We start from the raw sequence: 25,382 nt of genomic DNA, 5'->3' as shown, positions 1-25,382 counted from the left end.
CCTAAAATCTAGAGTTTTCATGGTAGAATTAGGGGTTAGGGTAGAAACTAGAGATTTCGAGAATCTGAGGATTTAGACCTCAATTTGAGATTGGATTCCAAAACTAATTATATATTCGGGCTCGGGGGTGAATGGGTAAGTGCATTTTAGTCTGAACCTCGGATTTTGACCAAGCGGGCCCGGGGTCAATTTTTCAACTTTTTGAAGGAAATTTTGAGAAATTTAATTCATGCAAATATAATTGATTTCTTTAGCAATATTTGATTTTATTGAGTCATTTTTGAATAGATACGAGTGGTTTGGAGGTGAATTCCAAAGGAAAAGCTGTGATTGAGAATTAAGTGGCCTTCAGAGCGAGGTAAGTGTTGTGTTTAACCCTAACTTAAGGGAATTAGGAACCTTAGATTACTTGCTAAGTAAAATTCATGTGAGCGGCATATATATGAGGTTACAAGTACTTATGCGCCGCCAATTTACTTGTTTTTCCATGTTTCTTCCGTTTTCTTATATTGTCTCTTCCTATGACTAATTGCTACATGTTTATACTAGTGTTGTTAAATTGATTGTCATTATCATGTTTACGGATTTTTTGTTGGTAATCGAGTATTTATTTAAAATTTGAGATTTATATTGTGGAACCAAATATTGAAGTAAGGTTTGTACTTGTTATTCTATCTCCCTGTTGTTATTTATGCATTGCATTATAGTAAGGGAGAGTGTTAATGCAGGAAGGGTGATGTCGTGCCATGATATGAGAGTTAATGCACGAAGGGTGATGCCGTGCCGTTTCTATTAATTTTATGGTGAGATTGAGAGTAAAAGCACGAAGGGTGATGCCGTGCATTTTTCCTTATTGTATTCACTATTCCTGTTGATTCATGGTATATTGACTGCTCCGGTGATCATTCTGTTGTAGTTCATTATCTTGTATTCCCCTCAGTATGTTCCCCTCCCGACATTTCCTGTTTAATTCTTCATTTATGTTATTTGTATACACACTGTTAAATTGTACAAGTTGATTTGTAGGTGTCTTGCCTTAGCCTCGTCACTACTTCGTCGAGGTTAGGCTCGACACTTACCAGTACATGGGATCAGTTGTACTGATAATGCACTCTGCACTTTCTATGTAGATTTTGATATCGGCTCGGGTTGATTGGGATTTTTCTATTGGTCCGCTGTCCGGAGACTCAAGGTAGATATGCCGGCGTTCACAGACCTTGAAATCCCGATCTATCTTTTTTGCTCTACTGTTTCTTTTATTCAGACCGTTGTATTTCTTCATATTACTACTTGTAGTAAATTCTATAATGCTTGTGAATTATGACTATGAATTCGGGTGGTAGTAATTAATACAGTTTTAGGATATTCTGCACTTATTATATTTCATCTTAGTTAATTATTGTTAATTACTGAATGAGAATAAGGAATTGATTTAATGATTCTCTAACGTTGGCTTGCCTAGCAAGTGAAATGTTAGGCACCATCACAATCCCGTCGGTGGAAAATTTCGGGTCGTGACAGTTGGTATCAGAGCTGGCAGCCATTGTTCACGCGCTGAAAATTTGGAGGCACTATCTTTACGGCATGCCATGTGAGGTATTCACTGATCATCGGAGCTTGCAGTATTTGTTCAAGTAGAAGGAACTCAATTTGACGCAGATGGGGTGGTTGGAGCTATTGAAAGACTATGATATCACCATATTGTATCATCCCGGGAAGGCCAATGTGGTAGCCTATGCTTTAAGTAGAAAGTCAGTCAGTATGGGTAGCCTTGCATATATTCAAGTTGGTGAGAGACCGCTTGCATTGGATGTTCAGACTTTGGCTAACTGGTTCGTGAGATTAGATGTTTCTGAGCCCAGCCGTGTCCTAGCTTGTACAGTCGCTCGGTCTTCTTTGTTTGAGAGCATCAGAGATCGACAAGATGTCGATCCTCATTTACTTTTCCTTAGAGACACAGTGCGGCATGGTGGTGCCAAGCGTGTTACTGTTGGAGATGACGGAGTTTTGAGGATGCATGGTCGTATTTGTGTGCCTAATGTGGATGGGCTTCGTGAGTTGATCCTTGAGGAAGCTCACAGTTCTCGGTATTCTATTCACCCGGGCGCTGTCAAGATGTACCAGGACCTGCGGCAGCATTATTGGTGGAGGAGGATGAAGAAAGACATAGTTGTTTATGTAGCTCGGTGCCTAAATTGCCAGCAGATAAAGTGTGAGCATCAGAGACCTGGTGGTTTACTTCAGAAGTTAGAGATTCCTGAGTGGAAGTGGGAGCATATCACTATGGATTTTGTTGTTAGACTCCCACGGACTCGGAGGAAGTTCGATGCAGTTTGGGTCATTGTGGACAGGCTGACTAAGTCAGCGCATTTCATTCCTGTGGCAGTTACCTATTCCTCGGAGCGGTTGGTAGAGATTTACATCCAAGAGATCGTCCGTCTTCACGGTGTGCCAGTGTCTATTATATCTGACTGAGGTACATAGTTCACCTCGCACTTCTTTAGGGAAGTACAACGTGAGTTGGGTACGCGGGTTGAGATGAGCACCGCATTCCATCATCAGACGGACGGGCAGTCAGAGCGCACTATTAAGATATTATAGGATATGCTTCGCGCTTGTGTTATACACTTTGGAGGTTCTTGGGTTCATTTATTGCCACTTGTGTAGTTTGCTTATAATAATAGTTACTAGTCGAGCATTCAGATGGCTCCATATAAGGCATTATATGGAAGGCGATTCCGTTCGCCAGTTGGGTGGTTCGAGCCAGGAGAGGCTCGGTTGTTGGGCACAGACTTAGTATAGGATGTCTTGGATAAGGTCAAGATTATTCAGGATCGACTTCACACATCTCAGTCCAGGCAGAAGAGATATGCCGACCGTAGAGTTCATGATGTTGCATTCATGGTCGGAGAGAGAGAGTGTTACTTCGGGTATCACCCATGAAAGGTGTAATGAGGTTCAGAAAGAAGGGCAAGTTGAGCCCTAGGTATATCGGACCTTTTGAGATTCTGGATAGAGTGGAAGATGTGGCTTACAAGCTTGCGTTGCCACCTAGTTTAGCAGTTGTTCATCCGGTATTCCACGTGTCCATGCTTCGAAAGTATCACGGTGATCCGTCTCATGTGTTAGATTTCAGCTCTGTCGAGTTGGACAAGGATTTGACTTACGAGGAGGAGCCGATGAAAATTCTAGCCCAGCAAGTTCGCCAGTTGATTGAACTCTTCTATTCTTATTCTCTCGCAGATGGTGAGAACACGTATCGCTTCCTCAGCTGAGCAGCAGCCACAACCTCCACTGGCAGCTCCTACGCGGGGCAGAGGTCGAGGCCGAGGCCGTGAGGCAAGGACAGTGCTCAGCCTAGAGCCCGAGCAGCAGCCCCAGCAGTGGAGCCTCAGTTAGAGCTTGACGAGGAGGTTCCATCCCAAACTATTCCTGCCGGACCAGCTCAGGTTCCGGAGGGGTTCAATGTTACCGCAGTACTTTAGGACGTTTTGGTCCGTTTTGTGGGCCTTATGGAGATTGTGGCCCAGACTGGAGCATTTCCCATGGCACCAGCAGACTCTCAGGCTGGAGGAGAAGCGCAGACTCCCACCACTCCCGCTCCTAAGCAGATAGCTCCCCAGTATCAGGCTCCGGCAGCTAAGCCAGTCGGATTAGTTCAGCCGGTTATTGCGGCACAGGTCGGAGATGGGCCAGCTATGTCTTCTGAGGCTTTATGGAGATTGGACAGGTTTACCAAGCTATTTCCTGTTCACTTCAGTGGTGCTCCTTCAGAGGACCCCAAGGAGTATCTTGATAGCTGTCACGAGGTTCTACGAAACATGAGTATAGTGGAGACCAATGGGGTCAATTTTGTTGTATTTCAGATGACAAGTTCCGCCAAGAAATAGTGGAGAGATTACTTGTTGACCAAAACAGTTGGGTCGCCTGCTCTTACTTGGGACCAGTTCTCTCAGCTCTTCATAGAGAAGTTTCTGCCTATCATATTGAGAGAGGAGCGTCGCCGTCAATTTGAGCGTCTCCAGCAGGGTAGTAAGATTGTTACTCAGTATGAGACCCGTTTTGTGGATTTGGCCCGTCATGCTATTCTTCTGCTTCCCACCGAGAGAGAAAGGGTGGAGGACAGGCGAGTAGAAGGCGTTTTAGAGATGGAGACCTAGCCATTGCTATATTTGTTTTATGGTATAGCGGAGGTCGCTACATCAGATGGTATCATTACAGGTATGACTTCGATTTAATATAAAGGAATAATTTCCTTAACTTGATTCGATTCTGAGTATCAAAACGAGTCCTCCTATTGTGCTCTACTTATGAGTGAGCTTCGTGATTTTATAATCTACTTATGTGTTTACTCCTGTTGGGAGGTTCTATGGAGATAACTACGCCTATCATTCCATGTTGGTCACTAATAAGAGATGTGAGGCTAAAGGTAGCTTTCTGTTACCCATTTCGGTAAGTTTTGATGTAATTTCCAGATAATTAATTACAAATCGTGAATTATGTGCCCTACCAGTGTGGGGTTCATTATGCGTTGTGATTTGGTGTAACTGATTTTTTTTTTAAAGAAGCAAATGTCTTTGAAAAATCGCCCAAGGCCTCCTATCCTTTTGAAATGAGAAGAAAAATGGTTAGAGTCCGAATTAAATGAACTCACTGCCCAATGACCTTCGCACCTGCGGTGCTTTGGTCGCACCTGCACATCCGCACGTGCGGAAAGGACGTGCGCTTCTGCGGAAAAGGACTGGGCCAACTAGGACCGCACCTGCGGACAAGGTTCCCCTTCTGCGGTCTCGCTCCTGCGGAGAGAAGTCCGCATCTGCGGAAAAATGAAGTCCAGGCTTGGGTCGCACCTGTAGGGCTATCGCTCGCACCTGCGACCAAAGGCTCGCATGCGCAAGCACACCAGATTTGGTGCACCAACAGCCTTGTTGAGGTTTGAACTCAACTCGCGCATTGCCTGAATGGCACCCGACCCCTCGGGGCTCCAAACCAAACATGAACGCAAGTCTAAAAATATCATACAGACTTGCTCGCACAATCAAATCGCCAAAATAACACCTAGAACTACGAATTTAGCACCAAATTAAATAAAAATCTTATTTACATCAATTTTCAACATAAAAGCTTTTCGGAAACTTGCCCGGACTGCGCACGCAAACCAATGAGGGTAAAAATGAGATTTTAAAGGCTTAAGAGCGCAAATTCGAGTTCTAAAACATAAGATGACCTTTTGGGTCATCACATGTTAATTCCCTGAATAAACTTGGTAGTTACTATTTCTGCGATAACTTGCCGATTTGAGCTGTGGTAGCACACTTTGCACATGCCTACACTATGGCGTGTTATTTATACCAGTCTAGGAGCATGAGAATCGTATTTCATTTATCATATACGTGTGTACTTGTTTGATTGCTCCTGTATGATATGCTTGGACTCGAGACCTGTGACCATGACGGGGGGATTATGTTATTGGCACGTGAGTTGTCCGTGTTGTACCTGAGGCAACTGTTGTACCTGAGGACGAGCAAGTTTTTCAAAGTATAATTTCCTTGGATAGTGCAGATGATTCAGATGTTAGGGCAGTACTGGAGGAAGTTGGGCAGTCAAACAAAATTCTAGTATATCAATATTGGGAAGTGGTCAATCGATCACCAAGCAAAAATAATTCTACAACTCGTAAAAAACAGATTTTAGCAGCTAAGAACATTGAAGTCTCAAACACTTTTGATGTGTTGGTTAATAAGAATGTTGTTGCAGTGAAGAAAATTGGCAAGGATTTGCAGCATGTGGATGATGTGGCAAGATCAGTAGCTAAAACTACCAACTCTACAGTATGCGAAAATCATCAAAAAATTCAAATGGCATAGATGCTCGACTTGACATCGTAACTGTTGATGATCACACTGGTGAGGCAAGTCGAGTAGCTGGTGTTTTTGTTAATGAGCAGAATCATACTATGAAGGAAAATGGGAAGGATGTGCAACAGTTGAATACTGATGCGAGGTCAATCACTGGAAAAAACAGCACTCCAAGTAGTAACAAAATATGAAGTCTGCGGTTGCGCGATCAGTGGCTTCAAGGGACATTATTCCTGTAGATGATTACAACAATGTCCAAGTACCTAATGCAACTCATACGCTGCAATTCTCCAGTCCAGAATTAGCTAAAATGATCAAGGAATCCCAGGAGGCTATGATGATGCATACCAATCTAAAGAGCAACATGTCATTGGTCACATTAAATACTTCAGTCCAGGAGATTTCTTCCCAGTCATTGGAGTCTTATGGTGAGCGAGATGGTGACTCTGGGTAGCAGTTACTATCTACAGGTAATAACCAACAAGTAGACAAACTCATGGCTCCAATTTCATAATCTAATTCTACAAGCGAGAAGCCTACTTCTAAGAGTCGACAAGATGTGACAAATGCAGTTTTGTTGAATCGTAAGACTTGGGTTGATCAAGTAGAAGATGAGGAAGAAGAAGATTATGTTGTTAGTCTCATAGATGATAGCAATGCTGAGGTAGATCAAGTCTCAAACAGCTACAAAACAAATAACAAGGCAGTAAAAGGTCACGATGAACAGGTCCCTAATTCCTCGTCTACTTTGTCGAGAAAGAGAGGTTTAAGCCCCAATGCTCTTGTCTTCGTACCTACCAATTCCAAAAATGCAGTTACAACTGATAACGAATTAGCATATGTTCAAGCATCAGAAAAACCATCAGTTGTTGTTGCTTTGGAGGGTGTTAGTTTGACAATACAAGCTTCCAAACATGTCGCAAAATCTGGGCAGCAACGTTCACCAAGAGCAGTAGGTTTGTCATCTGTGCACAACAATGGTGCTACTGGAAGTTCAAGTGCAATGGATGAAAAATACAGTTTGACACTTACCAATATCCTCCATGCTCCTGTTTCTCATGATATAGACACATTGAGAGCGCTTGATAATCCGAGGTATGAGCAACGAGCTTTAGTTCCTGGGTTAGATCCTACTCAAGCCTTTACTATTGATATGGGGATTGATTTCTATGAAGAATGGGAAGAGGAAGAATTACTTGATGCATCATTTACCAATGTAGCTAGGGAAGGGGATCTTTCTCATAGACACCGGAGAAGTTGTTCCAACAAAAGCAAGAACAAGGCACTTGAAAGACAACATAGTTGGAATGGTAAGGTGACACAAGAGGCTGCCATTAGGCGACTTCCGATAAGAGTTGCAAAGAAAAAGGTGGATGCCACTACCACCTCCACAAGGTCCAATAAGTCGAATCGATCCAAGAAGAAATGATGAAGTTTGAAGACATTTTGAAGAGGGTTGAAGATGAAGACAAGGTTCTACAAGTTTAAGAGTTCACAAGATTAGATAAGAGAGGGCAAGACTATTATATATACATCATCATTTTTTTCCATTTTATTAGCATAATCATATGTAATATCATCATAGGGTATGTTATAAACTCTACGATGATCATATAGTACTTAGTTCGTTCTACTTCTTATTGATTACATGCTAGTTAGTACATGAGGTTGTTCATGCCTCAATAGGAATTATAAGGTAAGGTCTAGCGCAGTATGTGTTTGCTTATGTCCTATGCCTTAGGGAATTATCCAATCGGCTATGAGATTATTCTCCCTCGTGAGACTATGCCGGTAGCCACGTATCAAGCAGTCATTAAGGCAATGGAGGCGTAGTGGGATGACTATATAGCCAAGGCATAGAGACAACACTACTGTAGCTTTTTCCCCCCTTACTTGTACTCTTCCATTGTGGTTTTTCTTTTATTATTAATATAATACCTACTAGGCAACCTGCCTAGTAGCATAATTTGCCAAAAAAAGAGTTGTATGTGCGGATCCATACACTGATATTATTGGCACGTGAGTTGTCCGTGCGATTGATGTTTATATGAGCTCTGGGAGAGCTGCCAACCGTTATTAGATTCATGTGTCTTGGTTATACTATGTATGATGAGCTCATAGCATTGCAGTTGTGGTGGTTCTTGTTGAACTTGTGAAACGGTTCTCTTCTTTAAGACATTTTCCATTCTTTAGTGCATGGATTGCGCAGTTTGTGGCTTGAGTTATATTGGTATGGCGTGACTGTAGAATAGTGTTTGATGATATAAGGTCATTGGACCTATAAGGGTTACTATCATATTTGATTATGGTATATTTGGGAGGATAATATCGAAAGTCGGCTTAGAAAGTGATTCTGGTTCTGGTTGGGGCGAGAAAGCTCCATGACTAGTTGATCTGATAAGTGGTTATGAGTTTTTGAGTGTTTCTTTCATTATCACTAGTGTATGAAGGTTTTGGAATGAGGTTTTGTTGATATGCGGTTTAATACTAGTACCGGGTTGGTTTTGAGTAGTTACTGTGATCAGAAATGTTGTTGCGAGTTGTGTAGTATGTTATGTGATTATATCTGGGGATATAGTTATGGCTTGATACAACTTGTTCAGACTTATACAATGTGTAGATGTGAGATTCGGGTCTGGTAAGAAATTCTGGATGTTGGAGATTGGGTTTTAAGTTTTACGGACCAAGGTTAAAATAATGATCTTCAATTATGTTGTGTTGTCAGGCCTATATGGAATAGGGTGGCGTGGGATCACCCCCGGGTATGTGCGTGGTAAGGTGGAATAATGATTTGAAGGTTTAGGAACAACTATTGGCACGTTCGAGGACAATTCGGCGCATTTTGGCAAAATATTGGAAAATTGAAGTTTTGAAATATTTATAAGTTGAACGAGAGTTGATTTTGATGATATCGGGTTCGGATTATGGTTCCGGATATTTCAGTAGCTTCGTTATGGCATTTGGACTTGTACGTAAAATTTGAGTTCATTCTGACGCGCGATTTGTAGTTTCGCCGTTGTTATGTGTGATTTGAGACCTCGAGTAGGTCCGTAATATGTTTTGAGATTTGAGACCTCGAGTAGGTCGATTTACTGAATACTTGTATTGTAGTTGTTTTGCCTGGCAGTGTGCATCATGAGAAACTTCTGTTGCACATGGCTGACTTTGGAAGCTTATATCTCGCAATATATAAAAGATTTGAAGATGATCAAAACATGAAAATGGTAACCCTTGGAATCTAGTTACCAAAAAGGTAAACCATTCATCATTTGGACATTATTTTTACATAAAGTTATGGTCGATTTACTGAAGCCTGGCATTGCAAATATTTGCCTGGAAATAATGAGACAAGTCGCATTTCACACACGCGACTTGCCTGGACAGAATGTATAAGTCCGGTGTCTGACATTTTTGTTCATTTTTAGAGTTTTAGACCTCAGTTTTGGGAGATTTCAAAGAGATTTTTCACGAGTTTGAGTTGGGTAGGTATTCTTTATCCGAAATTAGTTATATTTATTGATTTCATACTTATTTATATCATTAATAAGTGAATTTAATGGAAGAAAATGGGGTTTTTGTAAGATCTTCCGAAAATGAGAAATGGAGATTTGAAAGGCGATCCGATGTCGGAATTCGATAATTTTTGTATGGTTGAACTCGTATCGGAACGGGTGTTCGGATTACGTGAATGTTTTTTGTTGGGTTCCGAAAAGTGGGCCCCAAGCTGACTTTTGGTTGATTTTTTCGGAAATAACTTAAATTAAGTCTCTTTCGAATTATGAATAATTTCTAAAGCTCCAATTGAATTGTTGATAAATAAATTACTAGGTTTGATTGGTTTGGATACTAATTCGAAAGGAAAAGTCGTGGTCGAGTGATCACTTGAATTGCGAAGCAAGGTACGTGTCGTGGTTAACCTTGACTTGAGGGAATAAAACCCTTGAACTATGTGTTATGTGAATTTCATGTGTAGAGACGTAGGTGACGAGTGTCTATACGTCGTCAAATTGCTTGTTTCCATGTTTTTACGTATTTTACCAATTGCCTTATTTCATGAATAATTTTTATATTAATTGATTCTCTTATTTTCATTGCCGACTATTATGCCTTGAATTCATGCCTTAATTGTTACCTGCTTATCTGACTTTTATTTCATAATTGCTACTTGACATTTAGCATTTTATATATTAAATTGTCTATCTCCTCCCTGATTCTATATTTATTTATGACTTATCCCTATTTGTTTCCTACATAATTTATAATAGTTGTAAACCTTGTTGCCTAATAGTTTCATATTAATTGTAGCATTTATTGAAGTAGTATTAGGTATAAGTGTTGTTAATTTATATTGTTAGATCGGGTTGCACGCCGCAAAAGAATTTATTTGAAAGATTATATTGTGGGATCGGGTTGCACGCCGCAACAGAATTAATTGAAAGTTTATATTGTGGGATCAGGTTGCACGCCGCAACAGAATTAATTGAAAGTTTATATTGTGGGATCGGGTTGCACGCCACAACAGAATTAATTGAAAGTTTATATTGTGGGATCGGGTTGCAAGTCGCAACAGAATTAATTGAAGGTTTATATTGAGGGATCGGGTTGCACGCCGCAACAGAATTTAACTGAAAGATTATATTATGAGAACGGGTTGCACGCCGCAACAGAATGATAAAAGTAATAATTGATTGTGACTGTCGAATTGGCCTCGATTGTTGATATGAGTTACATGTTTTACCTCCATTCCTGTTATTATTATTATTATTGCGTTCAAGTTAATGTAAGCGACAAGCCTTAGCCTCGTCACTTCTTCGTCGAGATTAGGCTCGGCACTTAGAGAGTATATGAGATCGGTTGTACTCATACTACACTCTGCACTTCTTGTGCAAATACCAGAGTTGGTCCCAACATCGTATCATAGACTTACTCGGATTCAGCTACCAGAGGAGACTTGAGGTATAGCTGCACGACGTTCGCAGCTCTGAAGTCCCCTTCAATTTTATCTTAGCTATTTATTTTCTTTCAGACAACTTTATTTTTATTCAGACCCTTATTTGTATTATTCTAGAAGCTCACGCACTTGTGACACTAGTTATGGGATGGTATTTAGACAAGAACAACAACAACCCAGTAAAATCCCACTAATGGGGTCTGGGGAGGGTAGTGTGTATGCAGACCTTACCCCTACTCCGAAGGAGTATGGAGGCTATTTTCAAAAGACCCTCGGCTCAAGAAAACAAAAAAGACAAAAGGACAAAAGGAGACAAGGGGAGACAATATTAGTATCAGTATCACCACATCAATCATAGGAAAAATAGGAACACCATGGAATCCAGAAAAAAGATGCAAAGCAAAGGGATACAATATTAGTATCACCACAACAATCATAAGAAAAATAGGAACACCATGAAATCCAGAAGAAAGATGCAAAGCAAAAACGATAGCTAGTAAATTGGACCTGCACAAAAAAGCAAAATAGTAAGACACAACATTGCCACTAGCTATCTTAGACAAAAACCCTACATGGCTAGTCCCACAATGGTACGAAGTAAGGCACGACTCAACTACCTCCTAACCTACAACCCTAATACTCGACCTCCACATCTTCCTATCAAGTGTCATGTCCTCGAAAACCTGGAGCCTCGCCATATCCTGCATGATCACCTCTCCCCAATACCTTTTAGATCGCCCTCTACCTCTTCTCGTGCCCTCCACAACCAGCCTCTCACACCTCCGTACCAGAGCATCTGGACTTCTCCTCTGAACATGTCTGAACCATCTAAGCCTCGCTTCCCGCATCTTGTCATCAATGGGAGCCACGTGCACCTTCTCCCGAATATCATCATTCCTAATCTTTTCTATCCTAGTGTGCCCGCACATCCACCGCAATATCCTCATTTTTGCTACTTTCATCTTCTAGATATGTGAGTTCTTAACGGGCCAACACTCAGCCCCATACATCATGGTCGGTCTAACCACCGCTTTATAGAACTTACCTTTGAGTATCAGTGGCACTCTCTTGTCACACAGGACTCCAGATGATAACCTCCACTTCATCCATCCTACCCCAATATGGTGTGTGACATCCTCATCGATCTCCCCTCCTCCCTGGATAATCGAACCAAGGTACTTGAAGCTGCCTCTACTCGGGATGGCCTGCGAACCAAGCCTCACATCCACGCCCACTTCCCCTGGCTCAGCGCTGGACTTACACTCCAGGTATTCTGTCTTCGTCCTGCTCAACTTGAAACCCTTAGACTCAAGAGCCTGTCTCCAAACCTCCAGCCTCTCGTTAACACCGGCTCGCGACTCATCAATCAGAACTATGTCATCGGCGAATAGCATGCACCATGGCACCTCCCCTTGAATATCGTGGGTTAACGCATCCATCACCAAGGCGAATAAGAACGGATTGGGATGGTATTTAGACATCGCTATTATTTTGGTTTATTCACTTTAGTTCAGATTTTATTCCAGTTATTTGTTTTCTTTATTATTAATTAAATTGAATTGTTCAAAATAGTTAAAATTATTCTAACATTGGCTTGCCTAATAAGTGAAATGTTAGGTGTCATCACGGTCCCGAAGGTGGAAATTTCGGGTCGTGACAAATGGTCTCTCTCAAAGGAACCAATATTTGTTTTTATAGGAGTGGAGAAAATATGAACATTATAGGCCTGACTAATTGTCATAAAAGACCGAACGGTTAAAATTCTGGAATTATAAATGGCATAATTAATCTCTAAGAGAATATATCTGGACATATTATTGTAAACATGTACTTAGACACTTTTCTGGTACGCTCAAATGTCAAAATTAATATTTGTGAAGCCAAATTTAGATTAGGCCCCAAGTATATCTCACGCATATGAGGGGGGCAAATCCACCAATTTTGCCTTCAAGCTCATTTCTCACGTGCCGAGCTCGTCCACCAGTTTTGCCTTCAAGCTCATTTCTCACGTGCCGAGCTCACTCTTTTTACCAGACCAATAAAGAACAACTCATTATAAATTTGAAAAAGAGAGTTCTTCCTAATCCACAAGGGACAACTTCCTTTTGAGATACTACACAACTTTTCTAACAATAAATACAACTGATTCTTTACCTTTTGGAATCACATTTCATCCGATGTGTTACTCTTCGCTTGTAGAAGCGATGACTTTCTTCATGTTAGTACACCTTTGAAAATTTCATGCATTGTTAGAATAGTTATGTAAATATATGTAATATGAGTAGGTTATGTGTTATGTATACATATAAATAGGACTCATTGTAACATAGAACATCAATAATAGATTTTTCTCCCGTATATTCTCACATGGTATAAGAGCATCAATGAGAAAAGATCGATGTGCGTCATTCCAGTGACATCCGGGAAGAAAGAACTCAGTCACCATGTAATTTTTCGGTGACCTAAGTAACTGATTGCGCCAAAGTCACTATTTATCAGTGTTGTGTAAAATCCAACACCACAACAAGGTTCAACAAGGTTCCTAAGAGAGTTCCAACCAAACCCCAAAAAGATTCTCCGGAAAATATTTATCCACGCGCCTGTCGGAGATATGCTTCCGGCGGTGCGTTTGTCACAAGCGTTGGCGCGTGTGACCTGTTCCTGTCAGATTTTGAAAAACTTTCTTTTGAACAGTCTGATCGCCTAGTAATTCCGAGCCCACCCACACCTTTTTCTTTTTATTCCGATCACTTTGAGATTTTTCGGCGGCTATAATGATTTTTTCGACGAAGCTTCTTTTGGACAGATTACTCAGGAGATTATTCCGAGTCTTTTCATTCAAGTTTCATCAGATTCCGACATCCTTTTTTATTTTTTATTTTTTATTTTTTCCGGCGAGTGAACAGTGCTTTCTCAACAAACAAAAAAAGGTGTTCTAATTTGGCATTCCAAGGTTAACGATACAACTTTTTATTAAGAATTTGAAAAATTGATTGTAGAAAAATGGGATCCAATACTATGAACAGTTGGATGGTTTCTCTGCCGAATTATATTGAGTTCCTTGAGTACAATGCATGTAAACAGACATCTTCAGGGATAGTTTACGTTGTTTAAACAGATAGTAGCGTGACTTGTGTCTCCCAATCTTCAAGCTCTGAGTCTTGGGTCATTGATTCAGGTACATCTGATCATATTTCTGGTAACAAATCTTTTTTCACTACTATTTCATGTTCTCAATCTCTGCCAACAGTCACAATGGCCAATGAGTCCCAAACCATAACAACTAGAATAGGTCAAGCAAATCCACTTCCTTCCTTACCTTTATATTCAGTTCTTTATGTTCCCGGCAGTCCTTTTAATCTCATAGTCGTTAGTCGCTTAGCCAAATCACTTAAATGCTCTGTTTTATTTCTTGATGACCTTGTTTTTATATAGGAACGTAGTACAAGGCGGATCATTGGTACCGGACGTGAATCAGATGGACTTTATTACCTTATCCTTACAAAATCACATGGACTCACATCTTATCTTCTTTCAACAACTTGTCTTGTTACTGATTCACCAATTTATTACATAAACGGTTGGAACATCCCAGTTTGTCAAAACTTCAGAAAATGGTACATGGCTTATCTCACTTGTCCACTCTAGAGTGTGAGTCATGTCAGCTCGGTAAGCATGCACACTCACATTTCCCTCGACATCTTGATAATCGAGCAAAGTCACTTTTTACTTTAGTCAATTCAGATGTTTGGGGTCCTAGTCGGGTCAGTTCTACCTTGGGATTCCGCTACTTTATTAGTTTCATTGATGATTATTCCAGAAGCACTTGGATATTTTTGATGAAAAATTGATTTGAGTTGTTTACTATTTTTCAGACTTTCCACGCTGAAATTCAAAATTAATTTGGGTTTCTATCCGCACATTTCATGGTGATAATGCCCCTAGAGTATTTGTCTTCCTCATTTTAGCAGTTTATGAACTTTCATGAGACTATTCACCAAACATCTTGCCCGTACACATCCCAACAAAATGGGATAGCTGAAAAAAAGAATAAACCTCTTATTGAAACTGCTCGTACCCTACTCATACAATCTCATGTTCCGTTGCATTTTTGGGGGGATGCAGTTCTTACATCTTGTTATCTTATTAATCGTATGACATCTTCCGCTATCCAGAATCAAGTTCCATTCTATGTCATGTTTCCCCACTTATCTTTGTTCTTTCTTCCACCCCGTGTCTTTGGGAGCACGTATTTTATTCATAACCTTACTCCAAGAAAAGATAAGTTAGCTCCTCGTGCTCTTAAGTGCGTATTCCTGGGTTACTCGAGAACGCAAAAGGGATATCAATTCTATTCTCCTGACCTCCAGCGGTACCTTATGTGTGCTGATGTTACCTTCTTTGAAACTCGATCATACTTCACAGGTCCAGATAATCACTTAGATATTTCTGAGGTGCTACCAGTTCTATTTTTTGGAGATTCAGTCACTATCTCCCATTCATATTCCTCTATAGCTCCAGTTGTAGCTCCACCACCTACAGCTCCAGTTGCAGCTCCACCACCTACAGCTCCAGTGCCACCACCTATAGCTCCAGTGCCACCACCTAGTCCAGTTCAACCTGCTACAACTCCACCACTCCTAACTTATCATCGTCGCCCGCGCCCAGCATCATGCCCAGCTGATTCACATCCTGCACCTGACCCTGCTAATACCGCGGAATAGTTTAATAATGAATAATACGCAGCAATATGTTATACAGATATCTAAAGAAAACTAGTAACAAATAATTAGAGATCTTTTGAGCTAAGCTGGAAATTTTCTTGGCTTTACATCTATTTTTCTCTAGAGTTATCTTGGCTACGGGATCACCTACAAGGTCTAAACGCACTCCTTGCTACGACCTATCATTTTTGCTAGCCAACGTATGGGCCGGGTATTACTCGTCTACCTCACACACTTAGAGAAAATGAATACCTCACACTAACAGCTATAGCAATAATAGAACACGATTATAAGTAACAGTTGAAAATAGATAAAACTATAGCATAAAAATTGTCGACTATAACATTATGAAATTATAATTTTTCTATGCCCCAAACAGTATATATAGACCCTAGACGGTATATTTTCTATATTTTGAATAGTGTTAATCTTTCTTCTAAGGCAACTAAGATTGCCAAACTTGAAAATGATCTTCAAAACTGGAATATTTTAGAAGAACCTTTCAAAACCTTTTACCAACTAGGTAACTTTAGTTTCATTAAAAGACATAATATTAAGACCTGTGAGTCTACCACCGCTATCAATAATTCCCTAGAAATTATTAGACTTTTAAACGAGCATGATATAAATCGGTATAAAACCTAGTTTAATTATCTTCATATAGGACTCGTACAAGTCGTTGTCAAGCCTCTCTTTCGAAAAGGCCTAGATATTCCTATTTGTGTTCTCCTTAGAGACGATCGTCTTCTTAACTTCGACGACTCCCTCTTAGGTGTTCTTCAAAGTAACCTCGCCGATGGCCCGGTATACTTTAATTGCTATCCTAACTTCTCGGTTGACATCAATGATCCCAACGTCATAGATGCCTTAACACTTAATGTCAAAAACAAGAATATGAATAGCAAAGCCAATACTCAAGAGATAGCCGTTATCTACAAGGTATATTATAGGCTTATGTCAACTACCCTTGCCCCAAAGGCAAGAATTGAAAGTGAAAAAGTAGTTACCATGCTTATGGAAGCGAACCATGAGCACAGTACGGTCTTCGTACCTAGACTCCTCAACTGGAACGACATAGTTTCCAGTAATGATTGGCACTTTGATGCCATAACTCAACCACTACGCTCCCATTCTGAGAGATCTCAAATAGAAAGGGAAATCCAATTCCCTGATGGTTCAATCGATCCTAAATTTCTTAAAAATTCGATGAGTCGAACCTCTTCCCTTAGAAGAACGTCATCAGCGCGACCTTCTTCTGTTGGATGTGATATGGACCCTCCTCCTGCTACACCTGAATTCGTCAAAATGATTAGGTCAGAAGATTTATTTACTCCCAATCCCAAGATTCTCAAAAATCTCTGAACAGATCCTAACAACCAAACCAATAGAAATTGGAATATCGCCACCTACTCTCTTCAGCAAAGGGAAGCTTTTAGAGATTGTTGGATGTCAGGCATGAAAAGAATTAGATGTGAAATCGAGTTCTTTAAATGGTTTGAGATATCTGGCAAACTCGAAAACCAAAAGGATTCCCTCCAAGTCATCATCAACAAGTGGTATACCACCACAAACAAAGTTGTTGAATCTGTCATTCCTCTCCTTGAAGGAATCAACATTCCAGTCTCCAATATTATTATTACAGGTTCCCCCTTTAAAACAAAAAGTTGAAAACCTCAAGTTATAGTTTCATGTTCAGACATTCGATCGAGTCATCGAATAAAACAACTATACCAACTTCTTAACATCGTTTCTAGACAAATAGAAGAAACAAAAGAAAAATCCTCGTTCAGTCATAAACCTACTCCTTCAAAAGCCAACACTAGTCAAGATATTGATTCTAGTCCAGTTTTCAAAATTACAGAATTCTCAAGAGATAAATTCCCCAAGCTTAAAGAAACTTTTGAGATCTCTGGCAATGTGCTTGACAAAATCAACAAGCAATTATCCAACTTCAATATTTCTGACCAAAACGAGTCAAAAACAAAGAATTTCTACCATCCAGGAAAAAGATATTCTTCTCCAAAAACTCTCTATTGATCGGTATCATAACCGAAAAAACTATCACAAACGTCCTTCTTTTCCTGACCTACAGTACGAAGAAAACGCCTTCTTGTTTACCTCCTCTCATGAAGGGAGAAGCATCCCATAATGGAATATCGATGGACTAGCTGAACATCAGATATATAACAAACTCCATGAAATGAGCGTTTCCATAACTGCTTACAAAATCAGAGGTTCCTCTGACAAAGAAGCAACCTCCATGATAGTAGCATGTTTCACTGGTATGTTAAGACATTGGAGGGATAATTATTTCACTGATGATATCAAACGTGCCATCTATGATGCCACAACTATTGAAACAGTCGTCAAGATTGAAGGGACCTCTGAAACTACCACTCAGGTATCCAGAGAGGATGCTTGCGCTACCCTCGTTTATCATATCGCAAAACACTTCATTGGAGAACCCAAACTCTTTCAAGATAGAAGCTTGCAAATCCTCAATAATTTGTCGTGTCTTACCCTAGACGATTTCATATGGTATAAAAACCAATTCATCAGCAAAGTTATGATTAGACCAGACTGTAATCTTGATTTCTGGAAAGAACGCTTCGTTAGCGAACTACCTCCTCTTTTCGCAGAAAAGGTCAGAACCAAAATTCAAGATCGATGTGATGGTAAAATTTCTTACCATCAAATGACATATGGAGACATTATCAGCATCATTAATGTAGTAGGGTTCGTACTCTGTACAGACATTAAATTGAAACACCAGCTCAAAAAAGAGCGATCTTCATCTAGAAGAGAGTTAAGCACATTTTGCCAAGACTTCGGATTTACCTATATTTCTGCCCCTTCTAACCATTCTTCCAAAAAAGACAAAAAATCAAAATCATATAGGAAAAATAATAATAGAAAATCAAGTAAAAATTCCAAACCTCCCCCCCCCCCACTAAAAAAGAAGATCTAAATTTCACAGACCTTCTAAGAATTCTAACACTGATGTTTGTTGGTACTGTGGAAAAGCCGGTCACCGAGCCAGTGAATGCAAATCAGGCAAGAAGAAAAAGAAAATCAATCTTCTTGAAATCAACGATGACACAAAGAAAGAGCTTTACTCTATTCTCGAAGAAGCTTATTCTGATCCCTCACCTCATCATTCCTCATATGAATATAGTGCCGAGGAAAATATCAATGTCGCCAATGATTCAGATTCTAGTCAATCAAGTGGTGAATGCAATTGCACTAAAGCCATATGCATTTGTGATAACTCATCCAGAATCAGAGTTTTAACTAATGACTCAAAACAAGCTCTCTTCGATGTCATCCAACACATCAATGATGAAGAATCTAGAAAACGTTATCTTCTAGAACTCAAAAATCTTATCCTCAATCATCAAGAAGATAAACCCAAAACTAAGGACATCATTGAACCTTTTAGCATGAAACAAATTATGTCTCGTTTTGATAAACCTTCCGAACCTTCAATCTCCGATCTAAGACATGAAGTTGCAGAACTCAAAGGAGAAATCAGAGACATAAAGTCTAGACTTGGAAAGGTAGAGCTTGATGCTCTTACAGATCAAGTCCTCAGGCATGCTAATTCCTATGATCATAAGTCTAACGACGAACTTTCTCTAAAGGAAGAAGTCCTCCCCAATAATGATCATTTGACTGAATCTACTGCTATTGACTTCGGCCTCACTGGTAAAAGGACCTCAACTTCCGAAACTCCCGGTATCACCGTTATCACTTCTATTAGGCCTCAGAGTCATCATATCCCCATAAGGATAGTAGTAGATAAGAGTTTCATGATTAACAAAATCGATTTACTTGACAGCGAAGCTGACCGTAATTGTATAATTAAAGGTATTGCTCCTATTCATCACTTAGAGAAAAGTACCTCTAGGTTTTACTCCGCTAGAGGAGAACAATTACGCATTAACTATAAACTGTCTAAAGCTCATATTTGCAACAATGGTATTTGCCTAACAAATAATTTTGTTATTACAGAAGATATCAACGAAGATATCATCTTAGAAATTCCTTTTATCACCCAGATAAAACCCTGTGTCACTGATTTAAATGGTATAACTACCACCATCCTAGAAAAATATCTATATTTTCCTTTTTTTAAAACTCTTTCACAAGATGAAAGCAATTTTATTAGAAAAAATAATGTTTTTAGAATCAACCAACTTTCTCAGCATCACCTTTTTAAAAGATGAAATTAAGGTCAAGAAAATCGAGCCGATTTTAAAAACCCCGGAGATGGTTACTAAAATAGCCGATCTTCAAAAACGTTTTGAGAAAGAAATATGCTCTAATTTTTCTAACGTTTTTTGGGAAAGAAAAAAAAGCATGTGATTGAAATTCCATACATAGAAGGATTCAATGAACATGTCATTTCTACTAAGGCAAGACCTATCCAAATGAATCATGAAATAATGAAAATTCGCAAAAAAGAGATTTTAAATCTTTTAAAAAATAAAATTATTCATCCTTTTAAATCTCCGTGGAGTTGCTCTGCATTTTATGTTAATAACAATGTAGAAAAGGAAAGAGGAGCATTACGACTAGTTATCAACTATAAACCTTTAAACGTTGTTTTAAAATGGATTAGGTACCCAATTCCTAACAAAAGAGAGCTCTTAAAAAGAACCTATAATAAAGGTAATGTCTAGCAAATTTGATATGAAATATGGTTTTTGGCAAATTCAAGTAGCCGAAAAAGACATACAAAATGGCCTTTAATGTACCCTTCGGACAATACGAATGGAACGTTATGCCTTTTGGGCTCAAGAATGCCCCTTCTCAGTTTTAAAATGTCATGAACTCTATTTTTAATAATTTTAGTCATATGTCTATTTTTTATATAGATGATGTTCTTATCTTTTCCAAAAATATCGATTCACATTTCAAACATCTTAATACCTTCTTTAAAGTGGTAAAATTTAATGGTTTAGTTGTTAGCGCTAAAAAGATAAAAACTCTTTCAAAAGTCTATCAGATTTATAGGCCATGACCTGTATCAAGGTTCTTATAAACCCATTTGTAGAGCCATAGAGTTCTCTTCCAAGTTTCCCAATGAAATTACGGATAAGACCCAGCTTCAAAGATTTCAAGGAAGTCTCAACTATGTAGCTGACTTTATTCCTAACATCAGGCATGTTTGTGAGCCTTTGTACAAAAGAGTTAGGAAGAATCCTATCCCTTGGAGTTCTGAGCAAACACGGGCAATAATCTGAATCAAAAGAACGGTTCAAAACCTTCCTTGTCTAGGTATTCCCAACCCATAAGTCTTTATGATCGTAGAGACGGACGCTTCAGATATCGGATATGGAGGAATCCTTAAACAAAGAATGACCCCTGAGTCCTCTGAACAACTTATTCGTTTTACTTCAGGAATCTAGAATTCCGCTCAAAAAAATTATTCTACTGTTAAAAAGGAAGTCTTGTCTATAGTGCTATGTATCACTAAATTTCAAGATAATCTTACTAATAAAGAATTTTTAGTAAGAGTTGATTGTAAATCGGCCAAAGAAATTCTTCAAAAGGATGTTAAAAATCTTGTTTCAAAACAAATATTTGCTAGATGGCAAGCTCTACTATCTAGCTTTGATTACAAAATTGATTTCATTAAAGGAGAGGAAACCTCTTTACCTAATTTTCTAACTAGAGAATTTCTACAGGGAAAAAATGAGGCCCTTCAAACCTGACCCTTCCCTCAAAGGAAAAGAATCGAAAAATCACCAAATGGCTAGACCATTTGAACTTCCCCTGTTTTCCCTACCAAAACTACAACCTCGCAAAGACCCCAAATTCCTTTTCAAAATAGGTACACAACGCTGGCTGAATACCCCAAATTATCAGCTCTTGTACCAGTCCTATCAGCCAAAGTGATTAATCTTAAATCAGCAAAACCATTTGAAAAAGGAGCATCATCAAGTTCCTCGGTACAAACCAAAGAAAGTTATGCCATGAAGGCCCCAGAAACCTTTGCTGAAGCAGTCAACCCATCATTGACTCCAAAAAAGCCGCAAGATGGCACATCTCCTTCTAAAGAAGAAAAATTCGAGTTCATCACTTCTCAGGTACTGCCTCTAATGGCAATTGATAAAGAATATGAAGGTTTCAAGGTAGAAGACCTTATCAAGCCATGTTACACAAATTTTAATTATGTGGATACAGAAAATCCATACAAAACAAGAAGATATTATGAGTCCATCCAAATAGATACTGATTCCATAGAAGTGGAACACCCCGTGAATGAAAAGGATCCAGAGTATATCAATTACTCCAGGTTTACTATCAAAAAGATTTTATCTCCATTTGAATGGTTTGCAGATCATCTGCACACCACCATAGCATTGTCAATGACACACTGACCTCAGACTCACAATTAGCATGACTACAAAGCTACTTGGTTCAACTTTTTATATATCAGGCCAGGACATACTTGATTCGTTAAATATTGTCTTGAAGTCACCAAATCAGTTATCCCAAGATGGTTCTACGAGTGGTGGAATCTTTTCGGAGGTAACAAAAGAATATTACCACAACAATTTCTCAGCAGGTTCGAAGATTTTCAGACCAAAGAAGAAATCTCATCCCTACCAGAGCATATTAAAATGTGCAAATATTTTATTCAATAAAGAATATCCTTTATTATTAGTTGAAATTTCTCAAAAACAGAATTCGAAAGAATCGGATTCTTGTCCAAAGAAATTAAAATCAGAGGCTGGACTCCTAAACAGCAAACTCCCAAGCCTCATAAGAGTGTTCTACCGAACTCTACAAAGGATTCACCATCAAAAGCAGAGCTTAGAGAAAAACTCAGACAAGCTCTACAAAATGTTGATAAATATGAAGAGCAACAGATTATGCAATTAATCGAAGATGTTGCTTCATCCGGAGGAAGTAGCAATGGAAACATATGTAATCCTAAAGGATTGGCACTTGCCTACATGGACCCCAATTATGAATAAAAGAAACGACCCTTGAGAAAAGGTAGAAGTTCAAAGAGCCGGAATTGCTTTTTCCAAAGGGCATTCTACTATTCTTAAAAGGGATCTATTATTATCTATCATCATCAAAGACAAAAGCATTACCTAATTTATTAAAAGTAACCTTTTATTAAAAGTAACCATCTCTCTTTTGTAATAGTCGGCCACAAGGCCTTTACTTTTGTCGGCAACATTTAAGCCGTCCACTTGTTATCATCCTAGAGATAACTAAAACTCCCCTAGATCTATATAAGACTTCACTTACCCATTGTAAGAGGCATGAGAAAATTACCCAATTTTCTAAGACCTCTCTCACAACTATCTTTATATTCTCTCTTATGGTCCTATGTTTTGCTTAATGAAGTTTTTCCAATAAACTTTCAATTTGTAAGTATACTTTCTACTACTTTTTAGTACCTCAATACAATACAAAAGGTCTTTATTTATAGTTATACTCTACAGGGACATATTACTCCTATTCTAATGTGGGACAAGACTACATTATGTATATATCTGTAAACTAACACTCCCCCTCAAGCCGGTGCATATAAATCATATGTACCGAGCTTGTTACATATATAACCAATACGAGGACCAGTGAGGGACTTGGCGAAAATATCTGCAAGTTGATCATTCGACCTCACAAACTTTGTAGCAATCTCTCCTGAAAGTACTTTTTCTATGACGAAGTGACAATCAATCTCAATGTGTTTAGTTCTCTCATGGAACACCGGATTTGATGCAATATGAAGGGCAACTTGATTATCGCACACAAGTTCCATCTACTAATTTCACCAAATTTTAACTCCTTGAGCAATTGTTTGGTCCAAACTAACTCACATGTTGCCATAGCCATTGCTCGATATTCTGCTTCTGCACTAGACCGAGCAACTACATTTTGTTTCTTGCTCTTCCAAGACACCAAATTTCCTCCTACTAAAACACAATATCCAGACGTAGAACGTCTATCAGAAGGTGATCCTGCCCAATCAGCATCTGAGTATCCAACAATCTGCTCATGACCTCGATCCTCAAACAATAACCATTTTCCTGGAGTCGATTTTATATACCGAATAATACGGACAATTGCATCTCAATGACTATCATAGGGAGAATTCACAAACTGACTTACAACACTCACATGATAAGAAATATTGGGTCTAGTCACTGTGAGATAATTTAATTTACCAACCAGTCGTCTATAGCTTGCATGATCACTAAGCGGTTCCCCCTGTCCTGGCAGAAGTTTAGAATTAGGATCCATCGGAGTGTCAACAGGTCTGCAACCTATCATCCATGTCTCCTCAAGAATGTCTAAAGCATATTTTCTTTGAGAAATAACAATACCTGAGCTAGACTAAGCAACCTCAATACCTAGAAAGTACTTCAATTTGCCTAGATCCTTAGTTTGGAAGTGTTGGAAGAGATGTTGCTTCAGATTGGTAATACCATCCTGATCATTGCCAGTAATAACAATATCATCAACATAGACTACCAGATAAATACAGAGACTTGAAGCAGAGTGCCGATAAAACACAAAGTGATCAGCTTCACTATGAGTCATGCCAAACTCTTGGATAACCTTGTTGAACTTATCAAACCAGGCTCGAGGATACTGCTTTAGACCATAAATTGACCGACGCAAGCGACATACAAGGTCACGAGACTCCTCCTGAGCAAAATACCAAGTGGTTGCTCCATATAAACCTCATCCTCAAGATCACCGTGAAGAAATGCATTCTTAATGTCCAGCTGATAGAGAGACCAATGACGAACCGCAACCATGGATAGAAAAAGGCGGACTGATGCTACTTTAGCCACGGGAGAAAAGGTATCACTGTAATCGAGCCTAAATATCTAAGTATATCATTTGGCAACAAGACGGGCCTTAAGTCGATCAACCTGACCATCGGGACCAACTTTGACTGCATAAACCCAACGATAACCAACAGTAGATTTACCTGAAGGAAGAGGAACAAGCTCCCAAGTACCACTTGTATGTAAAGTAGACATCTCGTCACTCATAGTCTGTTGCCATCCTGGATGAGACAACGCTTCACCTATAGACTTAGGGATAGAAACCGAGGATAAAGAAGATATAAAAGCATAATGGGGAGATGACAGACGATGATAACTTAAACCGACATAATGGGGATTAGGATTAAGTATGGTCCGTATACCTTTCCGAAGTGCAATCGGTGTACTAGGAAGAGACAAGTCCGTAGTAGGAGCAGGGTCAGGTGCAGGACGAGAACCAGTTGGGCCTGATGTAGGGCGCAGACGACGATGATAAGTCAATAGTGGTGTTCCTGTGGCTGGGGATCTAAAAGGAACAACACTAGACTCCTCAACGGTTGGTATAGGTGAAACTTATTGGTCGAAGGTGGTGGTGGAGGAGCTATAGTAAACTCCTCAAAGGTCGGTATAGGTAAGACCTCAGATATATCATGGTGGTCAGCAGAGGTAAAGAAAGGTTTAGACTAAAAACATGTGACGTCATCTGACATAAGGTACCTACGAAGATCAAGGGAATAACAACGATATCCCTTCTGAACACGAGAATAACCAAGGAAGACATACTTGAGAGCACGAGGAGCTAACTTACCTCTCCCGGGGGCTAAGTTATGAACAAAACACGTGCTCCCAAAAATACGAGGAGGAAGAGAGTATAAGGGTGATTGGGGAAACAATACTGAATACGGAATCTGATCCTTGATAGGAGATGAAGGCATCTGATTAGTCAATTAACAAGCTGTGAGAACTGCATCGCCCAAAAAACGCAACGGAACACGAGATTCAATTAGAAATGCGCAAGCAGTCTCAATAAGGTGCATATTCTTTCTCT

General features: G+C 39.4%; 1 long non-coding RNA gene across 2 annotated transcripts in view; it reads right to left on the bottom strand.

Annotated features, from left to right (window-relative positions):
• LOC104111428 (uncharacterized) overlaps positions 1-25,382 on the bottom strand; it is a 49,523-nt gene that overhangs the window by 7,441 nt on the left and 16,700 nt on the right. The window contains exon 3 of one of the 2 annotated variants that reach the window (XR_011408354.1): positions 12,965-15,513. The exons of the other annotated variant lie outside the window; for it this stretch is intronic. This is a non-coding gene — a long non-coding RNA (uncharacterized lncRNA). Of the gene's footprint in view, positions 1-12,964; positions 15,514-25,382 lie in introns of those variants that run through there. 2 annotated transcript variants of the gene reach the window in all.

The sequence above is a fragment of the Nicotiana tomentosiformis genome, chromosome 6 (assembly GCF_000390325.3).
Source record: "Nicotiana tomentosiformis chromosome 6, ASM39032v3, whole genome shotgun sequence".
NCBI classification, from domain to species: domain Eukaryota; kingdom Viridiplantae; phylum Streptophyta; class Magnoliopsida; order Solanales; family Solanaceae; genus Nicotiana; species Nicotiana tomentosiformis.
This window is presented reverse-complemented; position numbering and strand designations above follow the sequence as displayed.